General features: G+C 40.3%; 1 protein-coding gene across 5 annotated transcripts in view; it reads left to right on the top strand.

Moving 5' to 3' along the window:
• Positions 1-892: 892 nt before the first annotated feature.
• Positions 893-27582, top strand: part of marchf8 (membrane-associated ring finger (C3HC4) 8) — a 90967-nt gene continuing 64277 nt past the window's right edge. Inside the window, exon 1 of one of the 5 annotated variants that reach the window (XM_085296826.1) lies at positions 893-1040. The gene's annotated coding sequence lies outside the window, so the exon portion shown is untranslated. The other 4 variants (XM_085296829.1, XM_085296831.1, XM_085296827.1 and 1 more) reach the window with 4 other exon arrangements.

Below are 27582 nucleotides of genomic sequence, written 5' to 3'. Positions count from 1 at the left end.
TAGTCACGATATGTAATTTCCCAGAGTTGGTTGCACGAGTCAAGAATATATTACAGATCTTCATGATGACTCCAATAAAATGGATGTATTTTTTTAACCTCATTGTTTTGTACGAGGCAAACAGGAACGATATAAGCTGATGGTGCTTCAACTTCTATGATAATGCAACTTAAATTTAGTTTTTGGCCACTTGAGAGAACAGCTGTTGTGGTCATGTGTGCATCAGCTGATGAACCACAGACTCCAGAAGGAAATTATTATTATTTTGGCTCCTTGGCTGTTGAGCCTTTGTTAGACTTTTTCATGACCCTGTGATGTTCCAAGCACCATTCTTGAGCCACTTCTGCCTTTGGTGCCCTTTGACAACCGTTTTTTACAGAGCATCTGTCACTCACTGATAAATTTCTCGGAACCCCCTCCCAAAGCCACTCAATTCAGTGGTTCAAACTTTAGACACAGCAGTGCTGGTATCGCCCTTTTGGCACTGGCAGGGTAGCTTTTATAGTGAAAATGCATAGAAATGCAGAGGTATACTTTTCACCTGCTACTTTCTGTCTGCTTGCCCATCATTTTATGGGCTGCTGCAGATTTTCTTTAAAACTGCTGCTCGACACTAAAGCAAAATGTTAAAGGCCATAATTTGAATATTTGTGGGCTTCTCACTGTGAGTAACACCCTTAAAATTACACAGGGAACCATTTGTCGCATAAAATACTGATTATGGCACCTTTTAATTATCACTTATTGTTATTCACTATCACTATAATCACTACGGTGGGGTCATTTTCCACCTCACTGCCATCACGATCATCAAAAGCTATCATGGTCACCTTCATCACCACATCATCATCATCATCGCCATCCTCCTCTCCTCGGCAGTGCACAGCCCTCAGTCAGTTCGCCCGCGTGCGCCGCCTGTCCTTTAAATTAATTATTTCTTGCATTTTGTTTCCACTCCATCTTAACGCGGAAGTCGGTGACGCACCACTACAAACAGCTGCTCAGCGGGGGCAATGAAATAAACAACGCGTCGACATTCGGTGAGTGTTTTCTTCGCGTGTGTCTTTACGACGTTCAACGAGCAACGTTCGCTGCGATGCAGTTATGTGTACGTCCACGCTGAGGAGGCTCCAGCGTGTCCGCTGCGCCTCTCGCTTTATTAAATCCGACCTGAGGCGGCTGGAGGGGGTCGCTCGGACGTGCCTCTGAACTGTGCTGGGATGATAGCGTGAGAATTTGCTGCTTTTTCTTTTTTTCCCTTTTATTTTGTTTTTTTGTTTTTATATTGACTGCTGTTGAAGCCGACACTCTGTTCCTCACGACGGTCACTCGTAGCCTGCTGTGATTAAGGTATGAAAATCCAGTTTAATGTGAGCGAGTGCGCTCTGCAGCAAAAAGAGGGTGAGAGAGAGAGAAAGGGAAAACAGCGGCAGAGTGTTTGTGTCAGCTCAGATGCCTGTTATTAATTATTGTCTCGTTGTTTTGTGCATTCAGCGTGTGTGTGTGACTCGATGTAGGAAGACGTAATGTTGCCCGAGCAAGCCTTTTGTTAGTTTTCCCGGATCCCTCAACGCGCTCCCACAATTCCACAATTTGCTGCTGGAATGCGATGAGACTCCGGATGATGAAGAAAGAATTTATCGGTGTTCGATACCGCTAAAAACCCATCTTAGGGTTTTGCTGTCAGTGCTGTGCCTTCTGGATTACTCAGAAAGCAGCGGAGTCCTGTCCTGACTTTACCGGATCAATGCTGATTTGGATGTTAATGTTCAAAAATCGGCGTGGTGTGATCTTAGCAGCTCGCTGTGGCTCGGAGAGCATCTCGTATTCTCTGTAGGTCCTACGAGGCGCACTGCCCAGCCGGGTGTCGCCTTATGAACCATAATAAAGCCAGAAGCAGCGCCCTGCATCGCTGCGCGCTTTTCAGATCAGTGTCACCAGTGATTCTGGTTTCTTGCCTTCAGCTTGACGTCAACAACAATACATCTGCGCAGTAACGTGGAAAATATGAATTGAACTTTATTTATTTATTTCTTAAATGGTAAGGCTTTAATGTTGACATCAAACCCACTGATCACTTTATTGCCACAGTGGCTCTCACATTACACTCTGTCCTCTCATTGGCTGCAGGATCAGCTTTCTCCAGTTGTTTCCATCATCACCCCCGTCATGACGCGTGCTGCTCTGCTGTACATTTCCTGCTTGTGTGTTACAGTTTGTTCAGAGCTTTTAAACATGCAGTAAAGCACTCTAGTGTACTTTAAAGCCTTCTGTTCTCCCTTCATCCTCGTGGTGTGTGCTTTGCCAAATGGGAGGGCAAGCCCTTCACTCATGTTCAATTTGAGGTAACACATCTCAGCTTCATGTCAAAGACCGGTTCTTTTGATGCCATCTGTGCTGCGGTGTTGGATTTTTCTGTGGTTTGGGGTTATTGTTAGGTTAATGCTGGAGAAAGGGGAAGAACCGGCTGGGTGTCTGTGTCATACATTATTGTAGGCTTGGGTTATTTCTTTGCTGAGAGCTTGTTGTGATGACGAGCCTCGTCGTGCTGCTGGTATGTGTAGTATGCATACATAAACGTTCTGATAACTAAATGCTAATTTTGTCTGTAATCCTATTCTTCACATTGTATTGTGTTTTTTCTTGTGATTTTTGACAGGGAGTGTTTGAAGAGAAGCGACAGATGGTGATCTTTGTAGGCAAGCAGTCTGAGTTTAATTTAGTTTTTAATTTATGCTCAACAGAAAAATCTGAAATTAGAAAAAGGAAATTGGGAATATGGGAATTTTCTGTAGCTAAAAAGGTGATTTTTTTTTTTCCTCCCATGAGTTTTCCTACTGAGTACGTATGCCTTACAACAAGGAAATCATATCATTTTATGCCTACTTTCTCTTATCTTTTTCTTGTCCAGACGTTTGATACCCAGTGTGTTGTCTACACTTGTTCCAGCATATTATTTTCCACACGAAGTCTACATTATGGCCACATTACGCAGAAAGACGGCCTTCCCCTCTCCGTCTACTTTCCATTTCTTGACTTCTTTCGCGACCGGCTGACTGTGTGTCCTCCACAATGACGACTGAACAATCATTCTGCAGTCATGAAATTTTATCTATTCGAGAGCTGGCGCTGCACGAAGCTGTCAGCAGACTCTGTCGTCCCGCTAGAACCGAGTGCTGATGGAAATGAGAAAGTAAGGCCGTAATTATGATTCCGAACAGGAGGAGGAAGAGGGCATCTGAGGCTGTCGCTGCCTTCCAAATCCCATAATTTAACTTTTTTATTTTTCAACTTAAAGTAGTTAGTGCAGCTGCCTTTACTAATTCAGTTCATTTTTATTTGTGTAGTGCCAATTTCCAACAAATCTTAATCATAGAGCGCTTCACTTCGGAGCATGAAGAGCTTATGCCTTTAATATGTTGTAAAGGGAAGACCACAGACTTCCTATGAGAATGTTAACAGGAAGAAACCTTCCGCAGAACAGGCTCAGGATGGGCGGCCATCTGTTGAGCTGAAGGGAACACTTGCGCGATGCATCTTCTGTGCAGGGGCCCGTGGGTCAGAATGACCACAGAGCCGTGCTGGCGTGAGTTAATTAATAATGGAAGGACTTCCTGATATTGCGTTTTGCATGTCTTGGGAGATGGCATACTAAATAGCACGAGTATAGGTACTGGAACACTGTCTGTTAAGCTGCTAAACTGCGAGGGAAGGAGCCTGCAGTCTTAATGGACTGTGCCATTGTGTGCTTGCAAATTAGCTTGTACTTTACGTCTTCAGAGATGGGCTCTGAGGAAAGTAATTGGAGGGCGGAAAGAATTGCAATCAAAAGTATCTGAAGGCTTCGATAGTAGCTTTCTGCCAGTTCACTGCCGTCATTTGTTTGATACAATTGGTTGCGATGGAGAAATGTGCCTCCCACGGTATTTTACAATATGGAACAGAGGATCCGTTTGACAGGCTCCATTGTGGCGTTGTGCAGCAGTTTCAATCAAATTCAATTTAACAACAGGCAAAAACATTTTGACTCGCAGAAGAGTTTCAGCTGAAAAAAAAGAAAGGGAAAAAAAAAGGTTTTACTTTTGATTCATCCGCTAGTTCACATCTTTGTTTTGACAAATTACTTTACGGGAACAGGAGCAGATGTCTCTTCTTACTAAAAACATAGAGCTTGTTTGCGCATAATTTAGCCTAAGAACAGATATAGAAAAAAAATTGTTTTTGGTTGTTATTTATTGCTTTTTCTGTCTTCCATAAACTACAAAAAATTCACATAATCAATTGACCTGTCATATTTTCAGTAATTGGTCTATAAAGTAATCGATTACTATTCTGAATTTATTAAAAAAAAATGCTATTTTTATACTAACAAGAAAGCAGTCGGCGCACTTCCTGTTTTGTTGCCCTACATTAACTTTGTGCTAATGGAGAACCACACTGCTTTATTAGTAATTTTAAACCCCAAATATCCAAATAATTTCTTTTACGTTTTTTTTTAATGTGCTGAATTCCTGTTTTTATGTCTTGTTGTAAAATGGCATCTGCATACATGCTTTGCATCTCCATGTTAGCTGCTCCCAGTCTCCTCACTCTCTGCGTGCTTAATCTGTAAAATAATATTGATTGAAATGTGCTAAGAGACAGGAAATGGATCCAGCCAACAAAAAAAAAGTCTTGGTACATATTTGTCTTCCGGTTTTGCAGGAGAATGTGCGTGTGTTATTCAGGATGTGGGTTTTTCCTGGACTCTGGTGCTTGCTAGGAAGCTGTGATTGTGTCCGTGATTAACCTCCCTTTGAGAGACTTTCAGTTTAGCAAGTTTTACTTTTCTTAATTGGCCGTAGACTGTGAACAAATTAAAATTATCCTAACAGTATTATGGCCATATGGCAGCTGGAACTGTACTACGAGGTTTCCAGTGTAATTTGTATGGCTGGTTCATGCTGCTTCTGTTATCTGATTCTGGATATACAATTATAGGTATATGTCCCTCGCTAGTCGTCTTGTATGGCTGAACTGTAACATAATAACATAATAAAGGTATCACATTATGCTGGCCGGGATTGGGTTATTGTTTCCCTGAGGTCGGACTTCGTCTGCAGGGAATAAAAGCATTGATTTAGTCTAATGACTTCCTTTCTTGGGATGATGTCATGCACCTATGTGAATCAGACCACACTGGGGTAATGCTTATGGCGGCATAGGTAATACAGCAACATTGGCATTTGTAATGATATTTTGGTCAGATTTTAAGTGGCCTTCTTCACTCTGACTTTGTGTGTGTTGACCAGGCGCAATGAAGTTGTAATGCCTCTGATGAAACGGGGTAGTGTTCGACAGCTGCTATACATCAGCCGAGGAGAGGTGCTGGCTCAGCTGAACGGACCGTGGGATGGCACTGCTGCAGTTAGTGGGCTATGGTTGATGATGTCATTAGGGCTTTCACAGACTCCCAAGGTGTCTGTCTGCTGGTGGCAGCCAACCAAGAATAAGGAAAGGGGAAGGAGACTGATTGTTTTCTCCCCCCATTGTAGATTGACTAATCTGCCACAGTGTAAACATGATACCTGCTATCCTGTCAGCCTAACAGACACACATTTAACATCTTATTAATTTATGCTGAAATGATAACCGTGCTCTCAGAGATAACCAAATAATCACGAGTCCCCCACCAAATAAAAGAGCTATATCAGCTCATTAACCTATATGTCCTGAGCTGTAATGATAAAGTCACCATCACAATGTTTGTTTGATGACAGCAGATTTTTAAACACAAAAGCTTGCAGAACATGTTGCTGTAGATAAGATTGTAAGTTGTTTTTTTATGTCTGCTATAACACAACACAGCTGTTATGATGGCTTCTTTGACGTGGTGACGGCCACTTTGGAGCCAACTTCATTTAGTGTAAACACACACACACACACAAGGAAGTTTAGGCCTAAGGCTGTTTTTATTTCTCTAATTTGTGCCTCTAATTTGCATCTCCTGCCCATAAACCAGAAAACAGCCTCGTTAGACTATGTTAAAGAATTTTTCAATTCTTAAAGTGCTTCTGAAAGCCAGCAAGGACAGCAGGCTCCCAGACAAATGATGGTGGGAGCAGTACTCCTGCCGTTGTTTTTATCCATACATTTTAGTTATTCACAATGATAAAACTTGCCACCCTTCACGGTTTCTATGGTATAATATCCTGTCACACTGTACCATGACAGGAATTTAATTAGAAGTGTTCCTAAATTAAAAAAAAAAATTACATGAACGCTGTTACACCTGAGATAATAAAATAAAGCTTTGGTTGGGCTATAACAAAATAATTTATGATGCAGTTATGTCAGCTGTCATATTTAATTGACTTTGCTTTTAAAATGACGCCGCAAAGCGAGGCTGTCTTGATTTGCTAACTGCTTGTAGCCTTGACTCATTAAATCTCTTCAACCTGCTCTGTCAGTGTTTTTTCGTTTCAGTTAAAAATTGCAAAACTGTCACATCAAACTTGTCGTTGGAGCATTTTTTCACATCTGGGTCACAAGCAAACCCTTTTCCCTACTCTCTGTCTACACTGTGTTCAGATTCAAAGGTTAAAAAAAAGCAAACGCCAGTGTTTGTCCACACAAAAACCAGGAAATGATGAGACGAGCAATAAAGGGTCTGACCTATAAGCAGCTTTTATAATGACATCAGGTGATGTTAAACTCATTTTACATCGTGGGCCACATGCAGCCCAACATTTTTACATGGTAAAATGAGTTTAATGGCATAATTTAATACAGCCCACTTAGATGTGTCGCAGCTCTTTACTTTAACGGAATCATTTAAAGTAAAATAACATTCGATTTGTCAATTGGTTTGTTTACCACAGTTTCATTAGTTAGTACCAGCTGTCTTTAAGTGCTAACATTGTATTGTGAAACCCTTTTAATTTAGTGAGCAGTAAATCTTTCCTCCATATTGTATTTAATTAGATTCCTGAAAGCCACTCAGCCGTCCATTTCAATTAGTTTTGCTGTAGTAAAAAGTCCACTTGCAGAAACTTGTTTGATGGGTGATTCATCATAGCGACCGTGCTTTCCAGATTAATTTTTGTCAAAACTTCAGCTTTGGTCATGCACATGCTGATTTCAGAAGTGTTTGTCTTCTAGCCCACTCATGTGGTGATGATAGCCTGACAGATTTGATGTCCACATTAGGGGTGCAGGGGTCAAAATAAGTTTGAGTTGTTTGTCCTTGACATGAATAATAAATAAATAAATTCAAATAAAAACTATTTTAGTAACACCAAAAGTTCTAATTGTCTCTTGGTGTTTAAAAAAGCTGGATAAAGTGGGCCTGGGATTCTCTTTTCTAACGTCATAGTTTAATTCTTGGACTGTATTAAAGTAGCTTTGCATGATTTTACAGTTCAGAATAATCCACATTTATTTTATGTTGGGCTTTGGTGTAGCCCCTTAGTTTATTCACCTGTCTGAAATGAGCCCTTATAGGTCCTCTTCCTTTAGGCCAAATTCCTTTTTATTGGCTCTCCTTTGCAAACAGCAGGTCACTCGCAGTTAAAGCCGTGTGCCTGAGGTGACCATATTAAGGATGGTCACTCTCCTACAGAGCTAAGACTGGAAAAGAATCGGCTGAAACTGAGTGGTTAGAGCTTTTGGGTCACAGGGATTACTTTCACATATGCGCTAATCAAATTATTGAAAACACAAGCACCCAAAATTGCAACTCTATAAATGTGGTACAAAATAAGGTTCTCCTTTAACTTTCCGGCAGTGCATTTTAAAATCTAGCACACAACAACATGATGACACCGCTTAAGCCAAACCACAGTTTGCCCATCCACAGTGTACGATATAGTCTACCTGTGATAGGCCAACACTGGGAAATATTGCATATGGCTGTCTGTAATTTTACATGAACTGGTTTATCCCAAATGTTCATGTTACTTAACAAAACTTTCTAGCTGGCAGTTATGTTTTCAAACCATAAAATATACAGAAAGAACTGGCATTTAAGAAAAAAAAAAAGGAAAAACATGATATGCTAAATTATGTGTGACCTTTTAAGAAAAATGTTGCTCTTTCTGTCAGACTTACTGGCATTATGCAGTAGCGGTATGACCTGTAGGCATCTCATCACAGTTTCTATATTTGTTTGTTTCTGGACTTACTTTGGGGGAAACAAGGTAATTGGCGCGAGCAGCAGCAGCAGCAGCCACTGTGGCTGGACACACAAAACCGTTTTGATGTCACTGTACAGGGAGTGCAGAATTATTAGGCAAGTTGTATTTTTGAGGAATAATTTTATTATTAAACAACAACCATGTTCTCAATGAACCCAAAAAACTCATTAATATCAAAGCTGAATGTTTTTGGAAGTAGTTTTTAGTTTGTTTTTAGTTTTAGCTATTTTAGGGGGATATCTGTGTGTGCAGGTGACTATTACTGTGCATAATTATTAGGCAACTTAACAAAAAACAAATATATACCCATTTCAATTATTTATTTTTACCAGTGACACCAGTATAACATCTCCACATTCACAAATATACATTTCTGACATTCAAAAACAAAACAAAAACAAATCAGCGACCAATATAGCCACCTTTCTTTGCAAGGACACTCAAAAGCCTGCCATCCATGGATTCTGTCAGTGTTTTGATCTGTTCACCATCAACATTGCGTGCAGCAGCAACCACAGCCTCCCAGACACTGTTCAGAGAGGTGTACTGTTTTCCCTCCTTGTAAATCTCACATTTGATGATGGACCACAGGTTCTCAATGGGGTTCAGATCAGGTGAACAAGGAGGCCATGTCATTAGTTTTTCTTCTTTTATACCCTTTCTTGCCAGCCACGCTGTGGAGTACTTGGACGCGTGTGATGGAGCATTGTCCTGCATGAAAATCATGTTTTTCTTGAAGGATGCAGACTTCTTCCTGTACCACTGCTTGAAGAAGGTGTCTTCCAGAAACTGGCAGTAGGACTGGGAGTTGAGCTTGACTCCATCCTCAACCCGAAAAGGCCCCACAAGCTCATCTTTGATGATACCAGCCCAAACCAGTACTCCACCTCCACCTTGCTGGCGTCTGAGTCGGACTGGAGCTCTCTGCCCTTTACCAATCCAGCCACGGGCCCATCCATCTGGCCCATCAAGACTCACTCTCACTTCATCAGTCCATAAAACCTTAGAAAAACCAGTCTTGAGATATTTCTTGGCCCAGTCTTGACGTTTCAGCTTGTGTGTCTTGTTCAGTGGTGGTCGTCTTTCAGCCTTTCTTACCTTGGCCATGTCTCTGAGTATTGCACACCTTGTGCTTTTGGGCACTCCAGTGATGTTGCAGCTCTGAAATATGGCCAAACTGGTGGCAAGTGGCATCTTGGCAGCTGCACGCTTGACTTTTCTCAGTTCATGGGCAGTTATTTTGCGCCTTGGTTTTTCCACACGCTTCTTGCGACCCTGTTGACTATTTTGAATGAAACGCTTGATTGTTCGATGATCACGCTTCAGAAGCTTTGCAATTTTGAGACTGCTGCATCCCTCTGCAAGATATCTCACTATTTTTGACTTTTCTGAGCCTGTCAAGTCCTTCTTTTGACCCATTTTGCCAAAGGAAAGGACGTTGCCTAATAATTATGCACACCTGATATAGGGTGTTGATGTCATTAGACCACACCCCTTCTCATTACAGGGATGCACATCACCTAATATGCTTAATTGGTAGTAGGCTTTCGAGCCTATACAGCTCGGAGTAAGACAACATGCATGAAGAGGATGATGTGGACAAAATACTCATTTGCCTAATAATTCTGCACTCCCTGTATTTAAGAACTCCGACTGTGATGTAATGTCTGGGAAATGATGTGCGGAATTTTGGGTTTTCCTGTACAATTAACCTGACTGTAAACAGCACGGATATATCCTCAGCTGCTTTTAATATCGAGGTGGAATGAGCCAGAGCCGTCATTTCATCATGAATATCAATGAGGTTTTCTCACTAATGACTTTTCAACTGTTTGCCGTTGCTGGTGGTGTTTGCATTGCATTTTTCATTAAGCGTATTCAGACTTACATCTCATTACAATACATCCATGTTAGAGACGTTCTCCGGTTACAGCAGCAGAAATAATTCCAGCCCAAATCCCCTCCCTGCTTAAGAGCACCCCACATTTATTTGATCACGATAATTCAATCCTGACTGTGTTGCAGTTATTAATAGTGATTTAAATAATGAATTCAGCCTGCTATAGCTTGTATAAATGAGCTTTGCTAGATATTGTGAGATGTATTATGTTCAAATTAGGTGTTCAAGCAACAGAAGAGTTTATTAAACAAATAGAATTCAGCTGAACGAATGCAGATGTTGATACGGGCATGATCTGTGACATCGTTTAACCGTTTCTTGCAGCAATAAGCTTCTTTTTTCTTGACTTTGTTAACCACCCCAGAGGAGCTGTTATGGTTTTGTTGATAGTGTCACATGGGTCAAACTAAGAAGCCAAGGTTGGGTTATTTTGCAGCCCTGATTACCCCAATTACAGAAGGATGATGGGTGGATGGTGCAGGTTGTTTTGTCAAACTGTCCTGACATTTTCATTTGTTCTTTTTTTTTTTTTTACTGAAATGGAAAACTAGGAAGATGAGCTTTGACTGCATGAGGACATGTTTTAAAAGGTTTTCTGATAAATAAGCCGTTCTCTATGTGTGGACGATGTCTCACTGCCACAAAAATGTATGATTTTCTTTCCTTTAAAAAAAAAAAGAAAGGTATCTAACCCAGCAGAAACAGTTTTTTACTTTTCAATGTTTCCAGATGTTCCTGTCTCCACACAAATAGTTGTGAAGTCTGTTTTGAAAAATGTGAAAAGGTGTTGTCTTTTAGTTTTTATCACATAGAATGAATGACATTGAATTGTTTTTGCGAATTTGAATTTGCCAAACGATGACCTTTACGGGATAAAAGAAAAAAGGCTTCAAAGCAAAGGTTTGTTCAGTATAAAGTAACAAGTTTTTTCATTCGAAGTTTTTCTTGTTGTTGTTGTTTGTCTATTTTAAGGACTTTCATCCATTCTTCCTGCAAATTGCTTGTAGTTTTGTGACATTTTTGGCCTTCGTGCACGGACTGCTCTTTTGAAGTGTATTCAAAGGTTTTTCTATGATGATGATGATTAGGTTCAGGGCTGTGAGGGCGATGGCAAACCTTCAACACGAGCCTCTTGAGTTGGCCCATTTGCTGTTATAGTGTGCAGCTTGCTTTTATTTAATTGAGTAAATCTTTCCACTCACCAATAAAATGTTTCCCCGTGCCACTTGCTACATAACAAACCCAAAACATGATTGATCCAACTAGTGCTTAACACATTCTCAGCCCTTTCCCTTTAAACGTCTTTCTTCTTCTTTTCCCTTTTTTTTTCACAGGACTTTGTATTTAAAATGCTTCAGGCATCTTTTGTTGGAACATTTGAAGATGCAGATCCATAATTGTCTGCTTTTGGGCAGCTACACTATATGGACAAATGTATTGGGCCATACCTCTGAATCTTTGAATTCAGCTGTTAGTGCAGGTGTATAAACTCTAGTACCTGTAGCCATTCGGTTTGCCTGGGCCGTTCCAAAAAGCAGAGTTCACTGTACTGTAATAGCATAATACTGCTGCAACAAATCAGCTCATTAAATTTCTTCTCTCCTAGGTAAGTTATATTATTGCAAAATGAAAGCATTCAGGAACCACAACAAATCACCCACATTAAGTATCAGACCACATGAAGTTGGAGAGGGAGGTTGCTGAGGGCTGGGGTGCAAAGTGTCTCAGCACTCTGCTCATTCAACAACAGCACAGCTCCAAACCTCCTCTCACATTAACATCAGCACAAAATCTACATGCTGGGAGCTTCATGGCAGGGTTTCATGGTTTAGCAGCTCCTCTAGGTGTAATATCTAGGTGGCCCAATGATGATACAGCCTGAGGAGTCTGATTATTTATAAAGCTTTAAAATTTCTTTGTTTTTCTTGGTAAAAGTTGGTACTCAAACTCCTTGCATGTTGCTCATTTCTTCTGTAAAATCTTCTTCTAGCAGCTTCTACTATTAGCTGCTATTACTAGCTGCTACCGCTACAGGGGCTGTAACAGCACCACAGTCTATCCTTAGTACATGTGGCAGAATTGACAAATAAAGTTGACTTGACTTGACTTGACTTGACTTAGCATCCCTCTCTTTTACACTAACCCTCTGCTTGTCCTCCTTTTACCACATTTGAACCTTCTGTTGTCTTCCTCTTTTCCTCCTGCTTGGCAGCTCCATCTTCAGCATTCTTTCTCCAATAAATCCACTACTTATGTCCAAACCATCTCAGTCTGGTCTCTCTAACAGCGTCTCCAAACATCTCAACATGAGTTGTCCCTCTGACCTTTCTGGTCCCTCCCAATGAAAATCTGAGCATGCTCAACTCTGCAACTCCAGCTCAGCCTTCTGTCTTTTTTCTCAAAACCATACATCATAGCTGGTCTCAGTAGCATCTTGAAAACCTAAAACAAAAATATCATAGGGAGCATGGTTAAAATGTTGACTTAAATGTTTTATCTTTTTGCTCTTAGGATATAAAATGAGTAACAGACAAACCTCAGAAAATCTTTTGGAAACCACCTTTTGTTTCCTTTTACTAAAAATAAAAAATAAAAAAAATCCAACATTTCCGTTTTAAAGCAAGTCTTAAGATTAAGACAGATTCTTCTATAGCAGTTGCAGTATTAGGTTTTTCTAATTCAGATTCAGTGCGTGTGTTATATAGCAGAGCGACTTTTTTTTTTGCTGGTTAAATGCTGTATAACTGCTGGAGGCTTGTTCTCCAACTGTCCACCATGCAGTTATGAAGTCATTTAGCTTCTTTTTGCTGCTGCTAGCCACTGAGTCGACCTGCAGCCAGACCAGCAGCCTCTAAAGCTGCCTCTCAGTGTGTGATTTCCTGTGTCCACGCACTTACTACACACAGTGGTGAACCCCACATGCACTCGCATATTACACGTCTGCTGTTTCACGGAGCGTTGTGGTGGGCTGAAACTGCCTGCTGGTCCATAACTCCTCCACACAGTCGGGTTATTCTGCGAGGCAGCAGGAGGACAAACACTAGCCCGAGGGACAGAGTTGTCTGTGTGCCGAAGCACACGCTTACCAGTAAAAAGGCTTTGTTTACCGGTATGGCCAGAAAAGTGGTTAAAAGGAACATGCTTTCAGTTTCTACTCGGGTGGTGAGTTAGTTTTTCATTTCCTCATTCTTCACTGATGAGACCACCTTTCCCTGAATTGTGTTTTGAACATTAGTGGCTATAATACAAATAAATCTACGAGTCCAGGTCAGTGTGTTTCATATTGTGTGCACAATGTCAGTAGTGGATTTGCATAACCTTGAACGCACACACAAACAGCTACAGTTTCCCAGAGAAATGCAGACTGCATCCTGTTTGGCCGTCACAGCTGAGTATCCAGTGTTGTGTAATTTTGTTTTTTTTTGTGAAATTCATCTTAGTGATATTGATTACTGTAAAACGGAGTAAAATCATCAACTGTTGAACTAAGTAAGAACAAGTGTCAGCTTCCCTCGAGTTATAGGCAGGCTTGAAAACATCATGTATGAGGATTTTGGAGCTTAATACGCTTGATATGAATGATATTCTAAAATTCCCACCTATGTTAGTAATTTTCCACTCTTAATTTAAAAGAACAATATGGAATACTGTCATTATATTTGAGGAATTGCACTAGATGTTTATCCTGTAGTAAGGCCAGTGATGATAAAATGAAATTATATTTTAGTATTTTAAACCATGTTGCAGTACTTGTTTGCACAGCATGGATAAAATCTTGCATGATATTGCATTTTTGGGGGGAGTTATCTTAGTTTGTATTCATACCCATTGTGGATGTCATGGTATTCCTTACTGATAAATGAAATGTACTGAAGAATAATCCGTGTTTTCTCCTGTTGCACATGAGCTAACTACTCCTTTTCAACTGACGAGTGATTAAGGTGCCTGAATGAGAAATGAAATGGAGGAAAAACATTGAAAATAAGTGAGAAGGTCTCTAAGTTGTTGCAAAGCAATCAAAAAGTTTTTGTCAGTTTTTTGTGAAAGTGACCTCGTGGTGGCTGCAGTGCACTTCACATGTGTCTGTTTCACTGTTCAAACAGACCATGTGGTCTTTGACAGGCAAACACGCAAGTAAAACCTTGTTAGCATGAATAAAAGCAATGAGTCACAATTTTTCTTTTCCGGTTTGGCCCATCGCAGGGAACATACAGCCTTCAGATTGCTGTTTTAAATAGACTTTCAGGAACTGGTTGGTTTAGATGTTTCTGACGGTCAAAAAGTTGAGTTTGGAAAGTACACTTCTCACCCTTAGCGGACCAGTTTCGAAACACGTGTTACTGAAAATTTTGGCTCTGTCTCTAAATAGAACAGAAGCTGCGTCAATATGATTAACAGCAACTGTGTTTGGCTACTATTTCCTGTCAAAATGGCTGCTTCAGAATAAGTCTAGTCATGTCTTGGCCACATGACCAATTATCCAATAGGAGTAGGGTTAGGGTGAGGGCTGGGGTTGTGTTGTGGGTGTGAAGCTTTCAGAAGTTAGATTTGAGGTCAGACGAAAAGCTGTAAATAGCCACAGAATACAACAGCTAGCACAGCTGTCAGGGACCAAGCAGTAAAGCATAAAGGACACAGGTGTTTAATTCAAAAAAGGGGTTTTATTGACCCAAAAATATGAAAATAGATTTAACAAAGCCAAAACTTAAACAGGCAGGCCAATAAAAGAGGTCAACTAAATAGACTAAACTCAAGATAACAATTAACAAAATCTCAAACAAACATATGATAAACTGACCTGTTGAAACCAAATGACACACAAGGGGAAAAACTAAATGGCTGCCATATAACCAACTAATACAAAACAATTAAACAAACATGAAACACCCCCCAGGCAATGAAGCATGTGGTTCCATCCAGTTAGGCTGTCAGTGGTACTTCAGCTCTCCCAGCCCTTTGCTACACCTTTTGCCAGACAGGAGGAGAAGCCAAACCCCAGGTAACTCAAACAAAGAAAGATGTAATATAACAAAACAAAACTTTGAACTTGCAGTGTTAATATGTGTGCACGCCATATAAACGTTGGAAGGTGTGATGGAAAAATAAATACATTTAATAAAGAAACAATATTGAACAATAACCAGAATATATTAAAGTAGTGACTGTAAATTAACTAAAGTGAATCAACTGGTGGTGTGGAGCTTACCATGTGTGGCATGCCATCACAACAGCAATAATGGTTAAATGCTCCAGTTACACTAACCGAAGTATTCAAACTGAGGCTCAGTAACACTATATATTTGTCCTCCATTTGACCATCCAGCTTATGATTAAATGTCCTGTGGACTGTTTTTTTTTTTTTTAGTACTGTTATAGAAGATCCGAGTTCTGGTGTATGGAACCAGATTTGAGTATTTTATAGAAATAGCACATAGTGGCTGCTGGCTTTTATCTATAATAGAGAACACTGCAGACAACTCAGCCATTTAAAATGTAGTGGTGAGTGCAGTTGAGGAAGCGGATACTACCTCAGATACACAAGCATCATTTTTAATCAAATCTTTTTGCTTAAAAATAAAGTAATAACATAATGTGTGTTTATAGTTAGCCCTTCTTCTCGCTTCCTATTAATGATCTAAGCTGTTGCATATCCAAGTTTTATTTTGAAGCACCATTCTCAACATTTGGCGCTTCCAGCCTGCGACATGAACATTTTCTGCTTACAATGACAGCATATTCAACATGTTTGGGTATGCTTTTACAAAATAGGACATCTGATTACATGTGATTGCTTTGTTTACCCCTTTTTTTTTTTTGTTCTACAGGCTATTTGATTGATCTAATAGGCTCTTGATTTGCTTGTGCCTGCTCTGTTTGAAATGCATATATCCCTAACACAGCGGAGGGATTTATGTAACCCACAATGGCACTTCAGCACACAGAAATCCACAACATCAGCTGAAGAGCGTGATGCTTTACACACTGCAGTGTCTCCACATTTTTTTGTCCGCATCTCATTAAAATTAACAGGCTTTCACTAAACTTTATTGAACAGCCTCATCACTAGTGGCCCCAAAGAGCACATCCAAATGAGGAAAGAAGGGACTCTGCAGTGAATAGATCAGTAATTAACAACACATACTTGTTTGAAAAAAAAAATTATTTTAGATAAGCGTTTATTTATCGTTACCAAGATAGAAAATCAGATATTTTTTTAAAGCCTTCTATCTGTTCATTGACATCTAGAAGCTGCACCTGTCCGCTAACTATAACTCAATATCTGGGTATCACCTTTGGCTATGTTCCCAAAATGCAAATGGGAATCTGTACTTGTGGTTTTGACTTTGCATCTGTAGCTGTGCCTGTGTGCAGTTGTGCTAATAAGTCACTGAACTTGATCGCAGCGCTCTGACTGCACCCGCAGACGGGGTTCGATACGACTGTAAATTGGACATGTGCTGACAAGAAACTGCGTTTTTAAAATCTATCCTGTGTGAGTGTAATATTCAAATCTGCCTGCACACAGCAGAGATGGCTCTTGCTTCCTGTATTCTATGTTCTCCTTTCCCTTCATAGTATTTACTGTTGCAGAGAGATTACAGAAGCTGCATACTCGAGTCTGGTGTTTTGTGGAGTGTGGCTGTTTGCCTATCTTGGCAATTTCAGTTCCCATCTCCATACAGTAGATTTTTGATGATTGTGCTTTTCTCCCTGCGTTTACCCCACAGATATTTAAGTCTGCTTTTCCAGCTAAATCCTTATTCGTTCCAATTGTACGATAAACTGGCTGGTAACTTTTCTTCCCCCTTATCACATCACACACCCACCAAAAAATTGAACAGCTTCTTGTCAAAAACTCTTATCAAGTTCCCTTTGAGTCAGCCGTGTTTCCTCTTTACTTACTGGCATTTAGTTTTTTGGTGCCTCGTCACAGCAGTTTATGAAGTCTCCATACAGAAGAAAATTGCTGCATTAAAAACAGCGATACTGCTGCGAAGCCCTCTGTCAGTGTCCCTGTTATTTATCTGAAAACTGAACCCTTTCAGATCACTTCCAAGCGAAACCTTTTACAAAACATAAATCACCTCTTGTTGGATTAAAAGGCATAAACACTTCAGCTTTGAGGGTTAGCCTGAGGTTTTAGAACAATAGACGATCACCGAAATTTCAGTTTGGCCTCTGGTCAAGGTAGCTGTGGGAGTAAACATTTATTAACTGCAGGCTGAAACTGATAATCTGCTCCTGGCAATGTCAGAGCTGCATAAAAATGTACGCCCTTCTATCTGAATATTGTGGTCGTTGCACAATGTTTATAAAAAGATGGGACCAGAGATTTCTTCATATTTTCGTTCTGAATTTAGTTGCTTTTTTTTTTGTTGCGCTGCTTACAGACAGAGAAGTATATTTTTAAACACAACAGAATAAACACTTTAAGATGCTGCTTTCCAGTTGGGGTCCAAATGCCACAGTGACAGAGGCCTGCTTGCTTTAATGTCAAGACTTGGGTAAAGAGATTGAAACAGCTCTCAGTGGTTAGTGCTAGAAATAGCTAGCCTGTCTGTCTGTGTAAATAATAAAACAAACAAACCAAAAAAAAGAAGAAATCCTGTCACCTGTCAGCCCGTCATACTAATTATTATGGTATGCAGTGTCTTCTCTTTTTTTAAACTTGTTCCTTATGCTTTGATCCTTGTACAACTATTAGCATGACATAAAAAAAAAATTCCCACAAATTTCTGCTGGTTGCCCGGCAGACTCATTGTGACACCAACACCTCAGGAAGTTGCTGTGAACAATTGCTCTGAAGGAGTGGGAGGAACCATCCTCCAAGTCCTCAAAGTGCCTGACGCCTAACGAGCTGCCGCAGCTTATTAAACTTTAGTCTGAGTCTTTGAAAGCAATGCTAGATCCCAAGAGGTTCTCTGTGTAGTCCTGGGGAAAAACAAATGTGCTTTTCAGAAGTTATGACACAAAGAAGCGTCACCTAATTCCGGAGTTTTCATAAAGGATAAGTGTAAACCATGAGGAAATAGCCTTAGCTAAGGTGCCGTGCTCCGCCCTGAATGGCCTTTTCAATGACACAAAAGTTAATAACACAACAGGTGGCGCAAGTAGCTATACAAGAAATGCGCAATAGAAAAAAATACGGGGTTCTGTGGAAATTATAGTGCTAAGTATTGAGTAACTAATTTCTTCATATTTTGCTTCCGAGGAGCCACACTTGCTTGTAATTGTGTAAAGTGGTCTTGAGCAATAGCTTTCCCGGCTTTCAAAGGTTTTCTTTGGACATTGGCTGCTTTTTCATTCATTTTTAGCCCATTTGCAGAGAAAACATTTTCAGGGAAAAGTTGTTTTGTTGTTGTTTTTTTTTAAATAAATCATTCAGGCATGAAAAGGGTACCCCAACCCAAGGGATGAGTCAGTGTTGTATCTACACATAATTGGAAAGAACCAACTTTAAATAGTGTTGTTTCTAGCAGTCTGCCACAAAAACACATTTACACTGAAAGTCATGTCCTTAAGAAACAGGAACAAAACAAACAAACACAGGAAACTGGGAGAAAAAAGCTGAGGTATGTGGAATTATACAAGAGCTTGGCTAAAAATGGATCTTGTGGAGTGGTGAATCCAAATTTGAGACTTTTGTTGAAATCATCATCAATATGTACAGAGGAGTTCAGGAAAAGGGGCACAACAGGGATCTGTGGTTTGGTGGAATTCTAAAAATTTTATTTTGATCCACCATGAAATACTATCTGGGAATCATCTGATTGCCAATGGTTTCATTTTTCAGCATGACAATGATCCCAAATGCACTACTAATGCAATAAAAGCATACCTGGATGGAAAAAAAACACAAAATGGGACACTGTCAGTCTTGGATCGGGCCCCAGAGCTAGAATCTCAGCATCAATTTAGCAGAAAATAAACAAAAAGCAGCAAACTTCCAAAAAAGAGATTTAAATGTTCTTTAAGAAGCCTGGAGAATTAATTCAGAAGACTACTTGAAGAAATTACAAGACAGTTCAGGCTATGTTTGAAGGTCATGTAAAATACTGACTTTCTAGCTCTCTGGAGTCATATATTGTATTTCAATGTAAGTTATTTACCTGTAAATACACCAGCGCATTTCCCATTTCCCTAGAAATCTAGAGAAATGAGGGGTAACTGAAGACTACTATAATTATCATCGGTGTGTAAAATAAGATTTTTATGTAAAAATATGAATTTTGCTGCAGGATGAGTCATTTCATCCCAGTTTCACTTGAAACAGAATTTCCCTGTACTCAGGGCAGAGAGCACTGCATCTATTCTGGTAATGGTGGTGAGAGAAAAAAAATGTATACTGTGAATTAACACATCCTCTGTCCTGCATTTAATCGCTAAGCTGAGGGGGAGTTTCAGAAGGTCTTTATGAGTATGCACGCTTCTATTTATGTCGTAATTTTTGCTTCTCTCGGTCTATCTGCTCTGGCATCGCATGAGTCACGCCTTCCCGTCACAAGAAGAGAGTCAAGGTCATTTTACTAAATGTGGGTGAAGTTTTTTTGTGTTTATAGATGCATTAAACAAGGAAGGCACTAACTCGTGCATTTTTCTAGTCAACATGCCTGCTTATCCCAGATGTCAAAAGAGCTCGTTCCTCCTTCTACACAATTAATCACCTCCAAACTGGGACTCATTTGCATATAATAAAACGGGACAGCTAACAGACATTAGGGATACAATGAACTTTAATCAAAAACATCTATATTATTAATCTTGCTTTTAGGATAAATAGCAATTTGGTAGTCAGAAAAGAGAGTGAAATATAAGCCACGGTTGTGCAAATGATGCAGCTACAGCTGAAATGACAATAGGCTACAAACATTATGGTAATTTATTCCCAGTACTTTATGAAAAAGTAATCAGCAGTCTTGGAGCTCGGTGCGGCACATCCTTGTGTGTTTGTGTTTTTGTGTGTGTGTGTGCTGTCTGTGGCTGTTAAATTATCCAACAGTTTAAGTTTGACAGCTAAATTTGTTTAACATTTTATTCAAAGCTATGAAAAACAGCAGCGCCTATTTGTGCAAGTGTACGAGGCCTTATCAGAAGAGTCCATCAGGTCTAACTGATGCTCTGTTAATCTGAGCGGAGACTGGAGAGTCTCTGATTTCTGGCAGAGCATCAAGTCTAGTTGTCGCTGCCAACACAGCTATAGCATCTGCGCCATGGTAAAATTGTGCCCGCCTTCTCTCCCCTGACTTGTATCTTTTAGTGGAGCCACCAGTACAACATGCAACCATATTTGTAGCCTTTCCCTTTTTTTTCCTTTCCTCTCGTGAAAGAATTCAGTGACAGTCGCACATCCCCCAGAGGGAGAAATTGCATTTCCAAGCGTCATACTGTACCTGCCAAATGAACACTGAATACATTTCTATGAGACAAAAAAAAAAAAATTCTGAGAGCTGTATGGAGCATCTTAATGAGACACACCATGCAGTTGGGAGCTTACTGTGGCTACTACAGTCACATTTGAGCATTTTATCACTCATTAAAATGCAGAACAGTCTCTTCATTAGGATGCAACATATGGCTGAAATTCTTCCACGTCCAACATCTTTCAGACTCTGTATCTATCTGATATGCTCTGTTGGTATCTGCCCTAACCCACTAATCCTTTGGGAAGACACCTCTTTAAATATAGACTATAGCTATACTACAGTGATGTTTGGATTGATTGATACACAGCTGAGTTTTTCTGCCTGGTTGCACATCAGAACTGAAGAACGCGCTCTCGACCATATCTCGGGTCTGATCTGACAGCAGGGACACAGAGGAGCCCCTTGGCAAACGGAGTAACAGCAGAGCTCATCTGAGCAGAACGGAGAGCAGGGCTGTGATTTACCTGGCTCAGGAGCAGAGAGGGCCAGAGATGGTGAGAAGGGCTGAGTTGTTTTTCAAATCAATAGACTTCATTGGGTAATAGGAGCTAATATTTTGATGGCTTTGTCTCTGGGTGGATCCTCTGTGGCCAGGAGTCTTATCTACCGGGGGGGCAGTTTTGCCATCTCGGAAATATCAAGATGTGTTGTGACACATGCAAAAACAGAATATCCTGAATTTTACTCTTTTTAAATTCCCTCTGAAATTTAAGAGTGAACTTTGTTTGAAGTTTGTTTTGTTTTCCTTCATAATCTGAAAGAATATTAAGAGTAGAAGTGATTACATGGAAAATAAAGTTCCTCCAAAACAGACATGCTAAAGATTGCTTGCCCATAACACCACAATGACTTCCTGTTCAAATAATTGGTACAGAAAATTATGAGAAAATGACCTGCTCCTTTGATATGTGACAGCAGCAATAGTGTTTTAAAGTAAGTCTCAGTAAAATATGATTATTGTTTTGTAAAATATGGTCACAATCAGGCATTGTTAGATACACTACAAAGTAGGACGTGATGATTCACTAGTCGTCACAGTGCCTCTTACTCATCAGGTTCAGTTTTAATGCACCGAGCTTTCACAGAGGATTTGAGGTCTTCTGTTATTAAACCACCCTACTTGGACTTTTACACTCTGTGTGTGGCACTATGCCTCAATTCTTTCATCACAGGCTAGATTTTGAAAATTTGAATACAGGCCTCAAAGAAGAGATGTTTTTTCTAGTTTTTCTGCATTTTTGCCAGTGAAAGAAAATTAATTAATTAAAGGAACTCAATAGATCAGCATCAGCCACTGACGTCTGAACAATTTTATTTGTCATGGATGCAGTATTTTTTATTTTATTGTTTTGTACCATGGCACACAGCATATGTCCATACAGTAGTCAGATTTGTCCCATAGTTTTGTAAGCATGTCTGGATTCAGTGCAGGCACTGCTACTGTTATTTTACCTACCAGCAGCCATGTGAAACTCACGAATCCCCTCTGTCTGGTTACAGGCTGTGGGATTAAAGCCTTCTAAAATCAAATTTAAATGCACTCTGTTTTTCCTACATATTGGTTTTATGAATGGCTGGTGTTTGCTTGAAAACTGCCCTCACACAGAAATGTGTTTTGAAATTTTTTTTACTGACATTATGTAACCATTTAGAAGTGCATTATAAGAAACTATTGTCCCCCTTAGAGATTAAGCTGACCCTTGAGGCTGCTGCCATAGCAACAGGTTAACTTTGAATTGAAACCATAGGAGGTCTGAGATTGGTTGGAAAGTTGCTAGCATTTTAATGGTGTTACAGTGAACTCTTTGACTAGTAGCCAGCCTGGAGGACACACACACACACACACACACACACACACACACAACAGGAAATGGCATGATGTGACATCACATCCAAAGGACTTTATGACAGCTTGATTGACAGAATCAGTTTAGCTTTATTAATCCTAAAATATTCACACTTAGAGCTCTGAACTGAATGTTTAGACATTGTTATATCGCAAACGTGTTTTCCCAGCTGTCTTTCCAACACATCTCTCGCCCCATTAGTGCAACCTCTCTGTCCAACAAAGACCTTAGGTTTGAAACACAATGCCAATTAAAAGCAAAGAGTGCTGTTGGGCTTACTGCAGTTGTTATTTTTGGGATGTATAGTAATGAGCTCGCTGGTGCAGCAGCACTATGTGTTGTGGAGACAGCGGCGAACATTGGTGTTGGGTCATCGGACTGCGCCTCGGAAACATTTGAGCGAGTGACACGGACCATCCTGATTTATCTCATTCCTCCTTCTTGTTTACTTCACATCATAGTTCACAAAATGGCTTTTTTTAAATTAAGGCAAACCTTCGTGGATGAGCTACAGCGTGAGCTTTAATGATTCTTCCCTGTGATAATTCTCTATGGGCTTTACTCGGTCCCTGACCCACACTCATTTACTGCAACTCATTAGCCTCATGCACACAGGTGCAATATGACTCTAAGGGCTTTGTGCCCATCAAAGTGACCTTTGATTCTTCGCTCACACTAGGGAATAAATTATTTACTGTTTTTGCATCCGAGTCCGTTGTCTTTAATGTAATCAAGATTGATGGTGAGGGAAGGGAAAGGACTCAAGAGCTGAAGTTTGGTTAATAAAACCTTTAACATTTAACAACTGCGGTAGCGTAGCAGCTCTGTAAAAAAATGCCATCAGTTGAACAAATTACGTCCACGTAGACTCGGCGGCCGAAAAACCACCCTGACATCTAAATATGGTTAAGGACACACGGCTTTCTGCAATAGCTTGGTAAATGGTGCACTGAATTGTCGAATATAAATGCGCTTTGTTTTGTTTTCTTCTTCTTCTGGGAGACTCGGCTGCGCTTTTGTGTTTCACAACAAAACAGACTCTTTTATTTTCAGTGGTATGTGAATCAGCAGTTCGCGACAAAGATGAACATCTTTGTATGGCACCGTTTCTTCTCTGCACCCCACTCCCCTCCCCTCCCCCGTTGTGGTATTGAGTTGACCTTGCTACTGTATAAACGCACCACAATGAGCAACCTCTGCAGGGTTGTGTAGAGATGGATGTTACATAAAAGGAAAAACTGGGACAAACTTACAGAAGAGCTTCAGCGTTCCTTGGCATAGTTTCTCAAAGTTTTTGAAACTCTGCTGTTGTGTATTGATGATGGTGAGAGTGGGCGGGCTGCTGTCTAAAGCAAACCCAGACTAGCCCTTTAGGGTTCTGCTCAACCAATTGGTAGAGCACATTTTCAGGCCCTATATCTAACTGAGGCTTTCACTGAACTAGACCTACCTTATTGAGTCTTTTCTACCAATTGGTTTACATCCGTAATGCCCAAAAAAATCCACCAGAAGGCACTGTGAATGTAAACTATTAGCTCTTCTTATCCCTCTCCCAAACAGGAAGTTTCATGTTTAACAAGTACTATATGGATGCTAAACAATTATATGGCTAAAAATCACATGGTCCTGTGGCATGATACCATCCACCTTCAACCACAGTGTGTTTGAGGTCATGGTTTCATATGAAGCCAACAGGGCTGGCACTCTCCACCAGATGAGTGGGGTTTTAAATTGTTCGGCCAAGTTCATCTGGCATCATCCACGACTTGCTGCTGTATCAAGGGGGATCTACATTCTTCAATGCTCCCCTCAGTGAAAAGGAACAGAAGCTACCGCTAAGGGGCCAAAGTTGTAAAAAACAGTATGCAAACCCATAAAAGAACCTCAGCTCTTCACAAGTTTCAGCTTGGGCCAGAACTTGCACACCTCCTTGGGTGTCAGGGGCATTGGTACTGTATGACCAAACTGCACTGGTGGAGCTTCCCTGATGGCAGACAAAGACCTGATGAAGAAGGGCCATGGAGCCTTTGATTACAGGTCTGATGAAGGTCTGATTGCAATAAAATCGTTTGACACCAAATGTGTCAACCTAAACAATGCCTGTGGGTTCATGCCTCTTTCATCGGTCAAACGGTGGAGCAAAGAGTCCAATGCAAAGATCACCATTCCATGCCAATCACTCATCCTGTATATAATTAGCATATGGGAGGAATTAAGCTTTCTGATATTATATTACACCTGTATAAGACAAGTTATAAGTTACAAGTTAAGGAGATGGCATATTCCACTGTTCGGATACATCCTTGACTTGAATACCTGGTCTACAAGAGGGACTGTGCCCTACTGGACCAGAAACCGATGGCTCTCAAAAGGATTCCACCTGGTTGTGTCTGAACCAAGTTAACAAGCCAGCATCTAGAGTTGGACAACCATGATTCAGCTCTCCAAGACCACAGAATAAATGCTACACCCTAAGACCCCCACGACCAAAACCACAAGCAGATGTGCTTGATTTCCACTGTTTTTATTTTATTTTATTTTTTTAAACGAAAAATGATTTTGCACAGTAGCATTCAATCAGACGTAGCCTGAATATGAATATTTTTCTCATTTGCAGATTAAAAAAATATGTATTTTGTTGTTTGATATAATAGTTTCCTTTGATGGAATGAAAACCAGCAATGATCACTGGTATGCTACTAGAAATAAACTGTATCCAATGCCCTGAATAGTTTTTGTCATTAATTTGATTATAATTTGGCCCTTTATTTGATTTTTTTTCGACTGTATTATCTACTGTACTTGTATTTGCATTTCATACTTTTACCATGAAGTGACAGCTCATCCATTTGGTAGAGATCAATATTTTAAAAACTACAGGGTCTATTGAAAAACAAAATTGATTGTGGTTATTACTCACCCAAGTCAATAAGAAATGCAAACAAAAAATGTTTCCATTGCTTTTTTCTTGGTGTGGACCTCAAAGAGTTAGCTAAGTATTCAGCTGGGTTCAGGTCCTAATAATCATGAGAGTGTAATCGCCTAATCGCTCAGGGCCTCTTTGTGCCATTGGTGAAATATCTGCATTTGTTGTTACTTCACTGATTTCAAAAACAGACGGGCCAAAATGTATATTTAACCCAACAGAAATGTTAAAAATAAACAGTTTATTATGCACCATTATGAAGCTGTAAACAAATTTAAGGCTGTATTATTTAAGCGTTTAGTAATGTGCATAATTTGCAAACAGTTGCACTGATCATTAGGAACAGCCTTGGATGTTTTAAACGAAAGGAGGTTTCCACTGATACAGTTATTGTTTTCAGTGCCTCTGCTTATAAAAATCAATGTATTTATGTATTTTTTCTAGAGCATCTGCAAGGATAAACAATTACACAAGTGATTACGTGTGGAGAAAGAAGGAGTATCTCATAATACTGTCGCAGCACGTTTCCCACAGTAATGACGGCATCAGTGATTCTGAGATTCTAAATATGGTGCAAGATGATCATCTTCGATATAAACCGCCTACATAAGAGGGGAGAAGAAGCAATGAATATGCATGTATTCTCTGCATGTTGAATTAGTGTGCATTGCTATTTTCTGGTAATTTGGTGTATTAACCATTACTGCCTGCATGTTTAAATCAAAATGCTGTGTTATAGCAAGAGGAAAGCAGACATGATGCACACTTTATTGCCATATCAGTGCTGTGTGATATTCATCTATGATGTTATAACAGTCTAAAGGCAAAGAGTGGCTACACTCTGGACCGATTGTGCATTAGGGTGTTCATCCTGGTTTGTGATACTTCTGCACTCTCTACTGCATCCCTGATTCTCCCACTGGGTCTGAGACAAGCCTGCAGTTTGTTTGTTCGTTCACTTAAGAGTAGGTTTTTGTTTTTTTTGTTTGTTTTTGGGTGCCGAGGTGCTTTCTGCTGCCTCTTTATTACACCGCCCTCCCCCACACTGTGTACTGACATCAAGCTGAGACTGCCAGCTGTTGCACAAGAAGCTGATGTGTCTGCTGATGGTGCGTAATCACCTCTCCATCTTGTTGAGTACTTATCAGATACAGTGCGGTGATGAGCTGAAGTGACAGCTCTGGCTGCGATGGTCTGATCGTCTCCTCAGTGAGACTGTGTGGCATTCTCAGTCCGAAGCCCTGAATGAGTGCCGCCACCAACCTCCCCGCTTTTCCCCCTCCTGCACTGGTTTCTGATTACTGCCATTTTACTGACCTCCCATCTGTCCCGCTTGCTTTTTGGTGTCTTAATCCAGTCATTTTCATACTGTGGAGCTTGAGGGTTTGTTTGGCAGGCTGGGCTGCGTGCAAACACACACACAGTCACATATACAGCCTAGTGGTGAGAAGGAGCTGTCAGTGGGAGTACAGATGGCTGCATTAACTGAAGTTAATACGACCCGTGTGTAAAACCTCTTGTGTAACTCCACAGGACAGTCCCACGCTGCTGCCGCTGCTGCTTTCATGACTCTGACTCAATCAGATTGAAAGAGAAACCGACTCGCCACCAGTCACTGCTGCAGAAAGTCTGAATCCAGGTTTCTGGAAAAACAAAAGTGAATTCATGCACGCCCCCGCAGTGATATGGTTTACACTTTGGAAATCACCCCTGTGGTAATATATCTCACTCAGCGCTCGTGCTGTTCAGAGACGGCTCTCTTTTGGAAAGTCGTAGCTGACTGTGCTTTTGGGATTTGAGGAAAGTCTGAAGGTCCTTTAACACTGTACTCCGGGTCAGAAGGGCAGAGGTGATTATGGGGAATGCTTTCGTTTTGTTCTGATTTAAAATCGTAAACTAGTAAAATAAGTTTGATAATAAAACACCAAATACAGCAACATAGATGTCTTTAAAATACACAGATGCCTCATAATAATCACTAAGAATACACTTATGCATACTCAGTTTTGCACATAAATGCAGCATAAATCTACAAAACAAAACCCAAGTCTAAATTTTATGATCAACACATCATCAGCACTTAGTATTTTAGGTTTTCTCAGGTCTCAGCTAACAATAGGGTCTCCACACGGGCCTTTTATCTGCTTGCAACTCAGCAGTGCTCAAATGTGATTGGTGCCTACAACCAAGATTCTTACAGTTGACTAAACTAAACTGAAACATGCAAAAGTCAAAGTAAAATGGGAAAAAAGCTAATTAGAAAATACAAAACTATCATAAACGACTACTTTAACTAAACTAAACCAACAGA

The sequence above is a fragment of the Mchenga conophoros genome, linkage group LG13 (assembly GCF_057382185.1).
Source record: "Mchenga conophoros isolate Kocher_MC1m ecotype Shallow Benthic linkage group LG13, M_conophoros_male_GT1.1, whole genome shotgun sequence".
Classification (NCBI taxonomy): domain Eukaryota; kingdom Metazoa; phylum Chordata; class Actinopteri; order Cichliformes; family Cichlidae; genus Mchenga; species Mchenga conophoros.
Note: the sequence above shows the minus strand (reverse complement) of the source record. Positions and strands in the feature narration are given on the sequence as shown.